Here is a 13,656-nt window from a genome sequence, read left to right on the forward strand (position 1 = left end):
ACATCAGCTTAAACATCTGTATGAAGAAACAATAAGCAAAACAAACTGGAATGGAGGGGGACTATAAGCTTAAACAAATTAGTTTATATTGGCCTTAAGAATTTTGAAAATATGTCAAGTTTACAAGGATTGAGGGTTTGGCCCTTTCACCCTCTTTTTTTCCATGGCAACCCCACCTACTACCCCATGTATTACCCCATGCCTGCTTCATAACATCCATATGTGCTCCTTTTCCCCAAGTAAAAATGACACCATGAAAATATGAGAAATATGATAATTTATTTGAACCCTTACATTAACATACAGCTTTATATGAACTAGCAAAAACTGGCATGAACAAATGCAAAACAAAAAAATGAGAAAACCTCAGGACCCTCCTCAAGTAAGTGTACCCTAAATGAGGGACAGATTGACAGAAAGAGAGAGATAAGAGGGGGCACAGACAATGACACATATGGTTAGATAGTCAGATAGATCTCAGAAATTTCAGACTGAAGACATGAATGGTAACTGGTAAATGGTAACAACATTTGGAACACACCTTAGAAAGAATTTGCTTGCTTTAGGGCACGTTCTCTTCTTCCCCCATCTCTGTCAGATGCAAGCTGCAGCCATCTTTTTATGAACTTTTCAATGTCTCCGTCCGACGCACTGGCAATACTTGCATTTCTTCTCAGATTCTTAAAAAAAAAAAGAAAGAAAGAAAAAGAATTAATCAATCAGGCGAATATGGCACAAGTTTGCCTGTTCAAACATGAAGCTGGTTATCCTAACTTAGCTTAAAGACTGAAAAAGCTTACAGCTATTTTAGTAATCAAGTGTTCTACCGATTATTATATTGATTAACCGAGTAATCTGATAAGAAATACAATTACTTTATTAAAGAGCTGTGTATATTGTTAGAATTTCTATCTTTATTTTATTGATATGCCTTACATGGTTCTTTATTGATACTCTTATTGGTTCTTTTTCATTACTAATTTGTTTTTATTATTATTATTTAAAAATATATTATTATTTTACGCTGCATTAAGTTAACCATCTCCTGGTGCCAGCTTCATATCTAGCATATAGACATGACAGTGTTATCAATCTTCTCATCTAACTCTCGGCAAGAAAGCGTAAATGTGTTTCCTTTAACGATGAAAATGAATTAACACTATGATACACAAATAAAACTTACTGAGGACAACATCTTTAATGGCAAATGGTTCAAAGCCATAATTCCCATTCACTCCACGCCAGTTAATTTGCTTCACCAGTTGGTTCGTTATTAGTTTTGGCATTATTCTCCAGACAGTTTCTTTTACAATCAGACCCCCTACCAGCCCAAAATAGCTGACCTGAAAGACAGTATTGTTAGTTACAAATGGTACAGTGCCTATAAATTATAAAGTATTCCTCTTCCTAAGAAGTTTTCGTGTCTTATAGCACAGAATCAAAGTAGATTAAATGTGTTTTTTATGACAATAATTAACAGTAAAATCCCTTAATATCAAAGTGAAAACAGATGTCTACAAAGTTATCTAAATTAATTACATATATAAAATACTAAATCAGGGCTCCAGACTGACTTGGATCTTTGAATCTCGTTAAGCAAAATGAACGAATGTTTATTTAAGTCATTTCGTTCATTTGAGCAGAGTTAAATTAGAATGTTATATTTTTAATAGCCAAATTCCCCCGATACGTCTGGATAAGAGATACCAACCGGCTCTACCTTTGGAGAAAGCGTAACGTCATGTAAACCAATCATATGGCACCAACGTCAGTGCACGGCCTTCAGCGTTTTAATTTGATCAAAAACATCGATTTTTACATTTTCTTTACACAATATACAAAATGTATTATTAAATTGTAATGCTACACATTTGTTGATATAGGCTGGTGATAATTTCAAAATGAGTCCTAACTGTCGCAACATTCTCTACGCCACCTTGTCTTATTAAACAGCATTTTTATCTATATATAGTTCACTACAAAAGTATACTGTTTAGTGTAAAAACTGTTGAAGATTAGCAGACAGGCTGTCGATTCATTAAGTGATAAGCTTTTAAATTGGCCACCATAATCAAGAGTATATCTAGCGCTATATCTGCCAACCCACGATTTTAGCTTCCTTATAAATAAACATTACATCAATATCATATGTGTAGAACGGTTTATTAAAATTATTTTATATGTTAGATTATCAAAAATATACTCACCGCGGTAGTAAGCTAGAAGTTCTTCTGCTGTTCTGGCGGTTAATCTAGCAGCTCCAAAAGCCCACCAAGTGTCGTCACTAGATGTCGCAGCTAGTTCGCATGTCTTGAAACTCAAAGCAGAGATGGTGAGGGTTTTTTTCTTTTTTTTTTTTTTTCTTCTTCTTCTTCTTCTTCAAAACCACAGTTCCCTTAACCACTTTAAGCTTGTTTGATTATATGAATTAAATCATTAATTACCAAATTTAGTTAAATTTTATGGATTAAAGAAACAAACAACCTCCATGATGAAATCACCAAAGTTAAGAAGAAAAAAGAGAATGTGGAAAAAAGCTAAAATAAATAAATAAATAAATAAATAAAAAAAAGCTACAAAAAAAGTGGTTTAAGTGGTTTACGACTTTTTTTTAGGTTACAAACTGGTAATTACAAGGGTATTATGCTGTAAATGTGGTTTATGATAATTATCATAATTATCCATAATTTAAATCACTTAAAAAAACATACTAAACGATGTTTTATTGAAAATGTAAAAATGCCGTACGTTTTTGTGAGGGTTACGAAGAAAACTTACATGCCTTGGAAGGGATCCTTGATCGGTTCTTCTGAATAAAGCAAAGGTGATTGGGGCTCTCGAGCGAACCCCTAGTGTCACTACATCAACATAACGTCGAGTGAGTGACAGACAGTGAATGAAAGTTATAAAGGTTTTTTAAGACATGAGTGGGTAAATGATGGCATAATTTGCATTTTGGGTAAACTGTTCCTTGTGCCAGACTACCAAATCTAACAAATTATGTTGGGCAAGCTGCATTTTAGAAGGTGCAACCCATAGCATTCATCAGTCATGGGGAACCCCAGCACGTCACAGCAACATCAGCACCAGCACAACACAACACATTTTGCATTGCAAAAGGATGAACAAAGTATGTTATTGATGCAGTTCATCATCATGATTCATCAACATCATCAGCCACTGAATTGGCAATGCCTCTAGAATTTATGTCTATCTTGACATCTTATCAGTTTTAACAGCATTTTTATTTTATTTTCTACAAAGCAGCAGCTGTTCCATATGTAACTCTACCGCAGTCGCTCCTCAAATGCCCATTTGAGTTCAAATCAGACTTTATAGACTGGCATTGCATTCGCAGCTGTAATATTTTTCCATGGATAGTGAAATAACGGTCTCACCTGTGCTGTTCATATAAACGACACGAGTGTCGGTAAGGGTGCTCGGGTCACTTTGAGATCTTCCGCTCTGCACAACACAAGATACATCTGATGTGGCCATGGAGATGAGAAAACGGAAGGTAAAATTTTGAAAAGCCAGTCTGCGTGTTGGAATATGAGCAGCGTGGGCGCGCGCGCGTGTGTGTGTGTGTGTGTGGTGACGATGATAGCATGTTGTGTTATCAAGGTCTTCGTATTTGTGTATTTTCGCGATGTGACATCTCTCATACACATTAAATAATGTGTTTTAACATTATTTGAGCGTCTTTTAATAACTATAATGTCATAAAATCAGTGTAAAGAGGAGAGCATTACAGCGCTTGACATTTGTCAGAGGAACTTAAGAATCATTAGCCTGTGCTTCCCTCTAGCGGGCTCACTCCGATAATACAGCCACTCAAAAGCGTAGATGAGTCACGAAAACAAGTCCAATATCAGCCACAACTTTAAAACCACCTGTCTAATATTGTGTAGGTCCCCCTCGTTCCGCCAAAACAGCGCCAACCTGAATCTCAGAATAGCATTCTGAGATGCTATTCTTCTCACCACAATTGTACAGAGCGGTTACCGTAGACTTTGTCAGTTTGAACCAGTCTGGCCATTCTGTGTTGACCTCTGTCATCAACAAGGCATTTCCATCCACAGAACTGCTGCTCACTGGATGTTTTTTGTTTTTGGCACCATTCTGAGTAAATTCTAGAGACTGTTGTGTGTGAAAATCCCAGGAGATCGTGCACAAAAACAAAAAACATCCAGTGAGGGGCAGTTCTGTGGATGGAAATGCCTTGCTGATGAAAGAGGTCAACACAGCAGACTGGTTCGAACTTACAAAGTCTACGATAACTCAGATAACTCAGATAATTACCCCACTTCCTGTCAAATAAATTCTGAATTCTGCCATCCCTTCAAAAGCAGCCACTCTCCCCATCTCCGCACACCACTCTGGAAATGAGGGTGCCCTATCTGACTTCCATCCCCTTAAAATAATTTGCCTGCCCACCATAATGCTGGTCAGAACCCAGTTTTTTATGTGTTTATCCCCAAAATTTATGACCGCCCCATCGCCCAAAATACAAAGTCAATACAATACAAATAGTGAAATTCGAGTGCCCAATATGTCACACATAAAACTCTGAACACTCAACCAAAATTCTTGGATCTTAACACACCACCAAAAAACATGGGTTGTGTCCCCATCTTCTGATTGGCATAACCAGCAGGTGGCTGTGTCTTTAAGACCAAGCCTATACAATCTAGAGGGGGTCCAATAGAATCAATGTAAAATCTTAAAATGCATTAAGGCGCACCCTTGCATCTCTAGATGTAGACTTGACATTTTTTAGAATCCTAGCCCACACTCCCTCCTCCAATATCAAATTTAAATCTTTCTCCAGACTCTGAATTAGCAGGGAGTAATACACTGATGCCTAATGACCACTCCCAGAGTATTTGCCGCTTTGGGGGGGGGGGTGTATCCTACTCCCAAAAATAGTAAAGAGCAGGTGGTGCAGCTGTAAATACCTAAAGAACTGAGACCTGGGAATCCCAAAATATTGAACCATATTTTCAAAGGATCTCAACACTCTACTCTCATATAAGTCACAGAGCGTATTGACCTACCAAACAATCCACTCTGATTAGCAGAAAGGGGACTTATTAATACTATACATAATTTTGGGTTCAGCCATATGCTTCAGGCAATAAATAAATGTCTGAATTAAACACTCTGGACACTTTTGTCCATACCGAGTGCAAATGTGAGATAATGGGGTGTGACTTAATTTCTCCAGTAAGTTTAATAAAAAGGCTTTGCAATGGTGAAATAGGGGCAAGAACTTCCTGTTCAATACAAAACCAGGGAGGGGCTCTCTCAGGTGGAAGCAACCAATGAGCCAAATGTTTGAGACCGAATGCATAATAATAAAACAAAATCTTGGGTAGGCCTAGCCCACCTTGTCAATCGGCCTATGTAACTTATTGAAATGTAATCTGGGATGTTTACCATCCATAACACTAACCTTCCCAATCATAGATAAATGTAATGAAGCCCACCTGCCCACATCGCTCGAAAACCTTTTTATTAAAGGGTCAAAATTAACTCTAACTAAATCACACAAATTTCCTGTCTGGGCCACTGGAAGGCACCCGGCTGAAAAGCTGTTACTGGGCAGTACGCTGTCAGAGCCAAAGCTTTGGATTTAGACCAATTTACTCTGTTTCCTGAAAACTTAGATAAGGAATTAATAATTCTGTGGAGGCAAGGCATAGATCTAGTAGGGTCGGAGACAAATAATAAAATATCATCTGCATAAAGTAAAAGTTTATGCGCCATGCCACTCGCCACTACCCCTGGAAAATCATCCTCCTTTCTTATCGAGGCTGCTAATGGTTCCAGGGCAAGACAGAACAATAAGGGGGAAAGAGGGCAACCCTGCCGGGTGTCCCTGTCCAGAGTAAAAGAATCTTAAATTAATCAATTCGTTTGAACTGCCGCTACCGGGTGTCTATAAAGTAACTTAATCCACCCAATAAAAGTATTCCCAAACCTGTACATTTCCAAAATCTTAAAAAGATAATCCCATTCTACCATATCAAATGCCTTTTCGGCATCAAGTGAGACGGTAGTGACCGGAGTCTGATCATTCGCCACTGACCACATGATGAAAACGCCTAATGTTATCAGAAGATTTACGGCCCCGAATAAACCCACCTGATCTATATGTATAAGAGGTGTCATAACTCTTGACAATATTTTAACGTCTAGCTGGATCAGGGAAATTGGACAGTAACTCTTACACTCGCTTGGATCTTTGTCCTTTTTAAGAATCAGACTGATCCAGGCTTGGGTCATGGTTGGTGGAAGCTTTCCATTATTTTTTTCTCCCCTTTTTCTCCCCAATTTGGAATGCCCAATTCCCAATGCGCTCTAAGTCCTCATGGTGGTGTAGTGACTCGCCTCAATCCGGGTGGCGGAGGACGAATCTCAGTTGCCTCCACATCTGAGACCGTCAATCTGTGCATTTTATCAAGTGGCTTGTTGAGCGCGTTACCGCGGAGACGTAGCACGTGTGGAGGCTTCATGCTATTCTTGGTGTCATCCATGCACAACTCACCACGCGTCTCACCAAGAGTGAGAACCACACATTATAGCAACCACGAAGAGGTTACCCCATGTGACTCTACCCTCCTTAGCAACCAGGCTAATTTGGTTGCTTAGGAGACCTTGCTGGAGTCACTCAGCATTCCCTGGATTTGAACTCGTGACTCTAGGAGTGGAAGTCAGCGTCTTTACTCGCTGAGCTACCCAGACCCCACACGTAAGTGTCTTTTAATGTCTCCAGAGCCAGAGGATTTTGAATTCTTTGACATATTGACCTCCTAGAACAGTTATGAAACAGAGTGTATCGAATCGGTTTATATCATTAAAAGTATTAAAACTAGCAAAGTGCACACAGCTCACCCTTCACACCATTTCTTTTTGTTCTTAAACATTTGACAAAAACATATAGAGGTGAATTAATGAAGTGATACATTTTACTGGTATTAACAACAAAGCCGTTTTGGCGTTAGAATTGTTGCCATAGAAATAAATAACTTACGTGGTCTGAGGACGTGAACGGCTCCGAGTAGAACCTCCGAGTTACCATCTTGTAATTACAGTAATTCCAATATGATATGAACGCACCATAAGTTGAACACCTGCGTGTGCAGCTTTTGAATGACTCAAGGTAAAGCCATTTTCCAACCAAACAGGTATCAAATACTATCAATGCATGTTTTTTTTACATGCACATTGGAGTACTATGTAAATACCATGGTGTACATCAATGTACTGCAGTATTACCATCTGATACCATCACTTTACCATGGTCCTGCCACAGCAGGCTAATTTTTTTTTTTAAAGGTAGCTAATTTTGAGAAACTTTTACTAGTGCTGGATGTGCTGTGTGAATAAGTCTTTAAGCAATTCTTTGTAGCCCGTAGTTACATTAATTGCTCCACAAGATATATACTTGTGAATATGTAAAAATGCTGCTCCTAAAGTCAACAGAATTAAATGCTTTAGTTCCGTTTTTGCAAAAAGTTTCTCCCAGGGGAGCATGCCCCCAGATCCCCAATAAGGGTACACTGTTTTGCTGGATCTGTGCTCCAGACAAAAAGCTGAAAACACCCCTGAAAGTGTAATGCCTGTTTTATTGAGTGGCAGACAGGCTGCAGCAAAGTGATTTCACTTCTGTTGTCATCACGTGCAAACGTCTCGGTTACGTACATAACCTCGGTTCCCTGAGACGAAGGGAACGAGACATTGCGTTTATTAATGCATATGGGTTGTGCCTTCCACACGACCTAGTTGAAACCTATCTACAATAACAGCAATATTTTAATATTGGCTATGGTGTTTGAGCCCCGCCCGTTTTGGTGCACAAACACCATTTCCTCTTGTCTTGAAGGAGGCCCAGGGAACCAAGGTTAAGTATGTAACCGAGATGTTCCATTACGACTCAGTACACTTGACATTGTGTTTATGAATGCATATGAGGAACAGAATCCCATCACACAGCACTACACGATATAACCTCCCAGAATGAAAGCATGTCTTGTGGGACGGCGACCGACATGAGTATGCTGCAGTGAGTGACCCTTGTGTTGGGCCAGGAGGGGAGCACTCAGGATGAATATATGAACTATAGTCATATAGTATGGAGTAACTAGTTTATTTATAATGTAAATGCTTGTGACTTATGGTAAGCATAAGTGAGCATAAATATATATATATATATATATATATATATATATATATATATATATATATATATATATATATATATATATATATATTTAGCCCAATGGATAGCAAGCGCTCTAAACAGAGAGGACTTGTGGAGGGAGAGATGTTACGTCTAGGTTGTAAAACCTTTACGAATGTGGTTTGAAGGGATCATTCTGCTGCAAAACATATGTCTTGTAAGGACACACCGTTCGTCCATGCCCATGAGGAGGCAATGCCTCTAGTTGAGTGTGCGTTAACACCGATTGGGCAAGTCTTACCCTTCAACTCATAAGCCAGGGCAATTGTATCGACAATCCAGTGAGAAAGTCTTTGCTTGGAGATGGACATTCCTTTTGTGCACCCTCCATAGCACACAAAGAGCTGATCAAACTGTCTGAACAGGCATGTACGCTCAATGTATGCGTGTAGTGCCCGCACAGGGCATAACAAATGCAATGATTGTTCCTCATCCAAATTAAATGGAGGAGGGAAGAAGGCCTGAAGGTGAACCACCTGCGCTCTGAAGGGCGTGGTTAGGACCTTAGACACATAGCCTTTTCTGGGTTTGACAGTGGCTCTTGAAAGACCGGGGCCAAACTCCAGACATGAATTGTCAATTGATAGTGCATGTAAGTCACCGGCCGTTTTACTGAGGCTAGAGCCAGCAGTAGTGTGGTTTTAACGGATAGCATGCACAAGTCAAAATGCTCAAAGGGGGGCCCTGCGAGAGCTTTTAGGACTAAAGTTAAGTCCCAAGTCAGGACTGGAATCGGCCGAGGTGGGTTTAATCGTCTTGTTCCTATAAAGAACTTTATGATTAAATCATGCTTGCCTACAGAGGTGCCGGCTTCATGTGCATGATATGCAGATATAGTTGCCACATACATTTTGAGCATTGATGGAGTGAGTCCTGCGTCTAATCACTTTTGAAGAAATATAAGAATATCATGTATGGGGCAGTTTACTGGGTCTTTGCCATGTGAGAGACACCAATCAGTGAACACCTTCCATTTTAGCACGTAGAGGCGTCTCGTGGACTGTGCTCTTGCCTGTAAAATGGTGTTTGACTGAATGTCAGTTCTGGCGTGTTTAGCTCGCTCTGTTCAGGGGCCACACATGCAGGTTCCACAGCTGGGGCTGGGGAGGCTAGATTGTACCTTGAGCCTGAGAGAGGAGATCCCTCCTCAGCGGTATTTCCAATGGTGAGCTGTACATCATTCCGGAAACCATGGCTGGTTGGGCCATTTCGGCGCAACCAATAGAATCGTTTCCTTGTCCTCTCGGACTTTGCATATGACAGAGTGAATCAGGCATACCGGGGGAAATGCATATTTGCATTTCGAACAGCCATTTGTGTGCCATTGCATCTGCTCCCAGCGGGGCTTGTGACTTCGAGTACCAGAGGCAAATAGATAGATTTCTGCTTTGCCGAATATTCCCCAAATCCTCAATACAGTTTGAGGATGAAGTCTCCATTCGCCCGGTATCACCCCTTGGTGTGACAGTAGGTCCGCGCCGTAATTCAGGCGACCTGGGACATATGTCGCTCTTAGGGAGATTAGATGACGCTCGCTCCATAGGAGGAGGTGACGCGTCAGTCTCAACAGTGGTGGTGAATGAATTCCGCCTTGACGGTTTATATATGCCACAACTGTCATGTTGTCTGAGCGAACCAGGACATGACAGTTCGCTATTTCTAACTGAAAAGCCTTTAAGGCTAGAAATACAGCCGATAGCTCTAGGCGGTTGATGAGCCATGCTTTCTTCGCCCCTGTCCAGGTGCCAAAAGTCACTTGTCACTTGTGTTGGAAGCATCCGTAGTCACCACTTTCTGCCTGACAACTTGCCCCAGCGCGACACCACACTGGTAAAATGCAGGAGCTGTCAATCGTGCTAAAGCAGCTATACAGCGTCGAGATATAGGGATGCCGCTGCCATAAATCAAAATGCTTTCTGAAACGGCTTCAGTGGAAGTGTTCTCCCCAGTTTGCACTGAGACATACACTGTAGAATGGCCTGAATGCGCTCGCTCGTGATGTGCGCGTGTCTGCTCGTGGAGTTGTTGGCTGGGGGAGAGCGTGCTCTTCACCCAGTTCACAATGAGGACCAAGCTGTTTAGATGCTGAAGCAGTAGGTCTCTGTGCTGGCATAACAGAGCCTCTGATTGCGCTAGTAACAGCCAATCGTCGCGGTAATTCAAGATGCGCACACCGCTCAGTCTCAGAGGGGCGAGAACCGCATCGATGCACTTTGTGAATGTGCGAGGAACCAGAGACAGTCCGAAGGGCAGGACTTTGAATTGATTTGCTGTTCCCTCGAACGCGAATCTCAAAAACATCCTATGATGTGGTACAATTTGGATATGAAAGTATGCATCTTTCAGATATATCGACGCAAACCAATCATGTGGGCGTATATGCGATAAGATCCATTTCTGAGTAATCATTTTGAATGGGCAATTTGTGAGCGTGCAATTTAAATGTCTCAGATCCAGGATCGGCCGAAGCCTGCCGTCTTTCTGTAGGACAAGAACATAATGGCTGTAAAACCCTTTTTGGGCTTGACAATTTGGCACAATCTCTATCATGCTTTTCACAAGGAGATTGTGTATTTCGGTTCGTAACACTGGCGCGTCTTCGGCTGAAACCATGGAAGACAGGACGCTGTTGAAACGGGGTGGCCGGCGTGCAAGTTGGATCGTATAAACATGTTCAATTGTTTTTTGCACCCATTCCGAAATACCCGTTTGCCACGCATCCGCGTAACGGGACAGAGAGCAATTTGGTTTGTTTACCATATGGTATAATGCGTTTCTCACTATAGGGAAGCGGTTGTGCATAATGTGTGTGCTTTGAAGAGGAAAAGGGCTCTTTATTGAGAATGTGTGAGCATCTCGTGCATTTGCAACAAATGCTGTATTCTTTTTTGCACTTATTGCAATTTTTATTGCATTTATTTGAGCGCAAGACACAGAAACAACATTTTGAACAATATTGTGAACGACAATATTCCTTTCCCGACAAACAGTAGTGGGGAGATGGGGAACAGTGTTTTGTGTCTCCAATTGAGCCTTTTTTGGAGCAGACCCGGAGGGAACCGCTGGCTCTGCTTTCCACTTCAAAGGGTTGTGCCCATCAGGAGCGCTTTTGCTGCATGTGTTGATACGCAGATGCCAGCGAGGTAGCAGGTATGGGGCTTTTAGTTGGGTCGAAACAGAGCGAGGGTGAACCAGCTGTGATGTACTCCGTTTGGGCATAAAGTGTCTCATATGCTGCTGAGTCGTGACGTAACGCCAGGGTTGGGAGGGTTACTTTTGAAATGTATTCCAGAATACATGCTGCAAAATGTAATTTGTAACATATTCCATTAGATTACTCAAGGTCAGTAACATATTCTAAATACTTTGGATTACTTCTTCAGCACTGGTAGATTTTTTCACTTGTTTTGACTATAAAAACTTTGCCAGTACAGTAAGACAAAATACATGTTAAAAATAAATTTTCTGAAAAACCTAAATATCTTATGCAGTGTTGTTTCTAAAACAAGATAAATCAAACTGATCTTGTTTTAAGGATTTTTAGATATTTTTACAGGTAAGCAATACAAAAATTATCATCAAGAATATGATTTTTGCCCTAATATCAAAGGTCTTACTAGAAAAAAGAAATTATGATCCAATGTGAATTTTCTTGATAATAAAATATGATCGTGCCTGGTAACGTGCATGTAAAATGGCTAGAAATAGCATTTTAGCTTAGCGTAAAGCTGACAATTTACACAAGGTTTATTTATATTTCTTCTGCTCCAAACTTACTTCAAATTTACTTCTCTGTCTGCTCATATGAATGTAAAACATCATAAGAAAGTGTTTCACCGCTGTTCAAATGCACTTTGGATCACATCATTTATATGTATAAATGTTTTCCATCTGAAAGGACTAAATAGTAAATGAAAAAATGACAATAAAATGCAAACTAATCTCTTCAGTAATCAAAATACTTTTTGAATGTAACTGTATTCTAAATACCAATGATTTAAATTGTAACAGTTACATATATTTTGTATTTAAAATACGTAATCCCGTTACCTGTATTTTGTTACTCCCCAATCCTGCGTAACGCTCAGAAAACGTATTCATAGTGCCGCCAAAAAGGCCGGCTGGAGACACTGGAGCATCCAACAGAGTGGCTTTTTCCTTATCACTCACTTCTGTGAGGGTCAGCCATATATGTTGATCCGGAACTGCCAGGTTGCCCATGGACTTGCCGATGGCCTGCACAGTGACTTTCGTGGCATGCAGCGCTAAGTCTGTAGCGGTGTGGAGCTCTTTGAATGTCTCTGGATCAAAGCTGTGCTCGTCCATTTGCTGGAGCACTGCCATTGTGTGGAGTGCTGATCCAGCTTGTCCTGCTGCTGAGTAAGTGTAAAGGATCTTTGTTTGTGAGTCAGGAGACAGCGAACAGTTGAGGTTAGTATTTATTTCCATCACACACAAACAGATCAAACATAAAGTAAAACGGCTCTCAGTGGCCAACTCAAATCGGGCTCAGGGAACTGTAAGATGCAGTCTTTCCTTGCCACTCTCTCTCTTCTGCTGCCCTGGCAAGCCTTATCAGGTCTCCCTCCACCATGACTATAATGAGAGACAGGTGTTAGAGTAATTACAGCCCAGATGACGAGCCTTACCGCTTTCCCTTTCCCGCAGACAGACACATGACCACGCCCCCCATGTCTAATTAAGCTTTTCCCTCCAGTGCAGACATTTATCGGCGTGGTTTGGAAGGATGTATGGGGCGTGATTTCCATGACCCGTTACTCGCTAGGCAGAGGTGCGCCGCTACCGCCTCCTCCACAGGGGGTAGTTGGGCATAACTGTTTTCTTCTCCATGATCCACATTAGAGAGGGTGCAGAGAAGGGTCCATGCCAGGACTTAGACAGTTCATTATGAACATTGGGGAAGAATGGGACAGATTTGCGGGATGCTGCCATTTGACGGCATCTGGACTGCAGGAACCATTCATCGAGGCGAGACTGTTTAGGTTCCTCTGGGGGAGACCACTCAAGGTGAAGCTCTTCAACCGCCCTTGTAAGGACGCAGAGCATCTCCCTGTCAGTGGTGCACGTTCCTCACTGGGGGAGGGGTGGCAGCATCATCCACTGACCACTCGCCTGATGCAGCAAGAGATATGACATCGTCATTATTATCCCCAGCGTCAGAACCACTGAACGAGACGAGGCCGTCCTCTCTTTCAGAAGGCTGGAGCTTATCTTGCACATAGCGTATCAGAAAACATGAGCTTCGTAGTGGTTGATTGGCCACGAGGACAACCTCAAAGTCATCCTGCTCGACCTCGTGGCCCCGCCGTGCCTCCTCGCTTGAATCCTTGTGTGGGAGGGTGTGTTAGACATGAACTAGCCACCCAGTCAGACTCCTTTTACCAGTGCTG

General features: G+C 41.4%; 1 long non-coding RNA gene across 2 annotated transcripts; it reads right to left on the reverse strand.

The window, feature by feature from the left end:
• Nucleotides 1–263: 263 nt before the first annotated feature.
• Nucleotides 264–4,010, reverse strand: LOC127425995 (uncharacterized). 2 transcript variants are annotated; one of them, XR_007894723.1, is made up of 5 exons: nt 3,399–4,010; nt 2,208–2,858; nt 1,184–1,343; nt 542–680; nt 264–393 (listed from the first exon to the last, which is right to left on the reverse strand). It is a non-coding gene; the product is annotated as an uncharacterized LOC127425995 (long non-coding RNA). The 2 variants fall into 2 exon arrangements; XR_007894722.1 differs by having other exon boundaries at nt 2,208–4,010.
• Nucleotides 4,011–13,656: the final 9,646 nt, after the last annotated feature.

The sequence above is a fragment of the Myxocyprinus asiaticus genome, chromosome 35 (genome assembly GCF_019703515.2).
Source record: "Myxocyprinus asiaticus isolate MX2 ecotype Aquarium Trade chromosome 35, UBuf_Myxa_2, whole genome shotgun sequence".
Classification (NCBI taxonomy): domain Eukaryota; kingdom Metazoa; phylum Chordata; class Actinopteri; order Cypriniformes; family Catostomidae; genus Myxocyprinus; species Myxocyprinus asiaticus.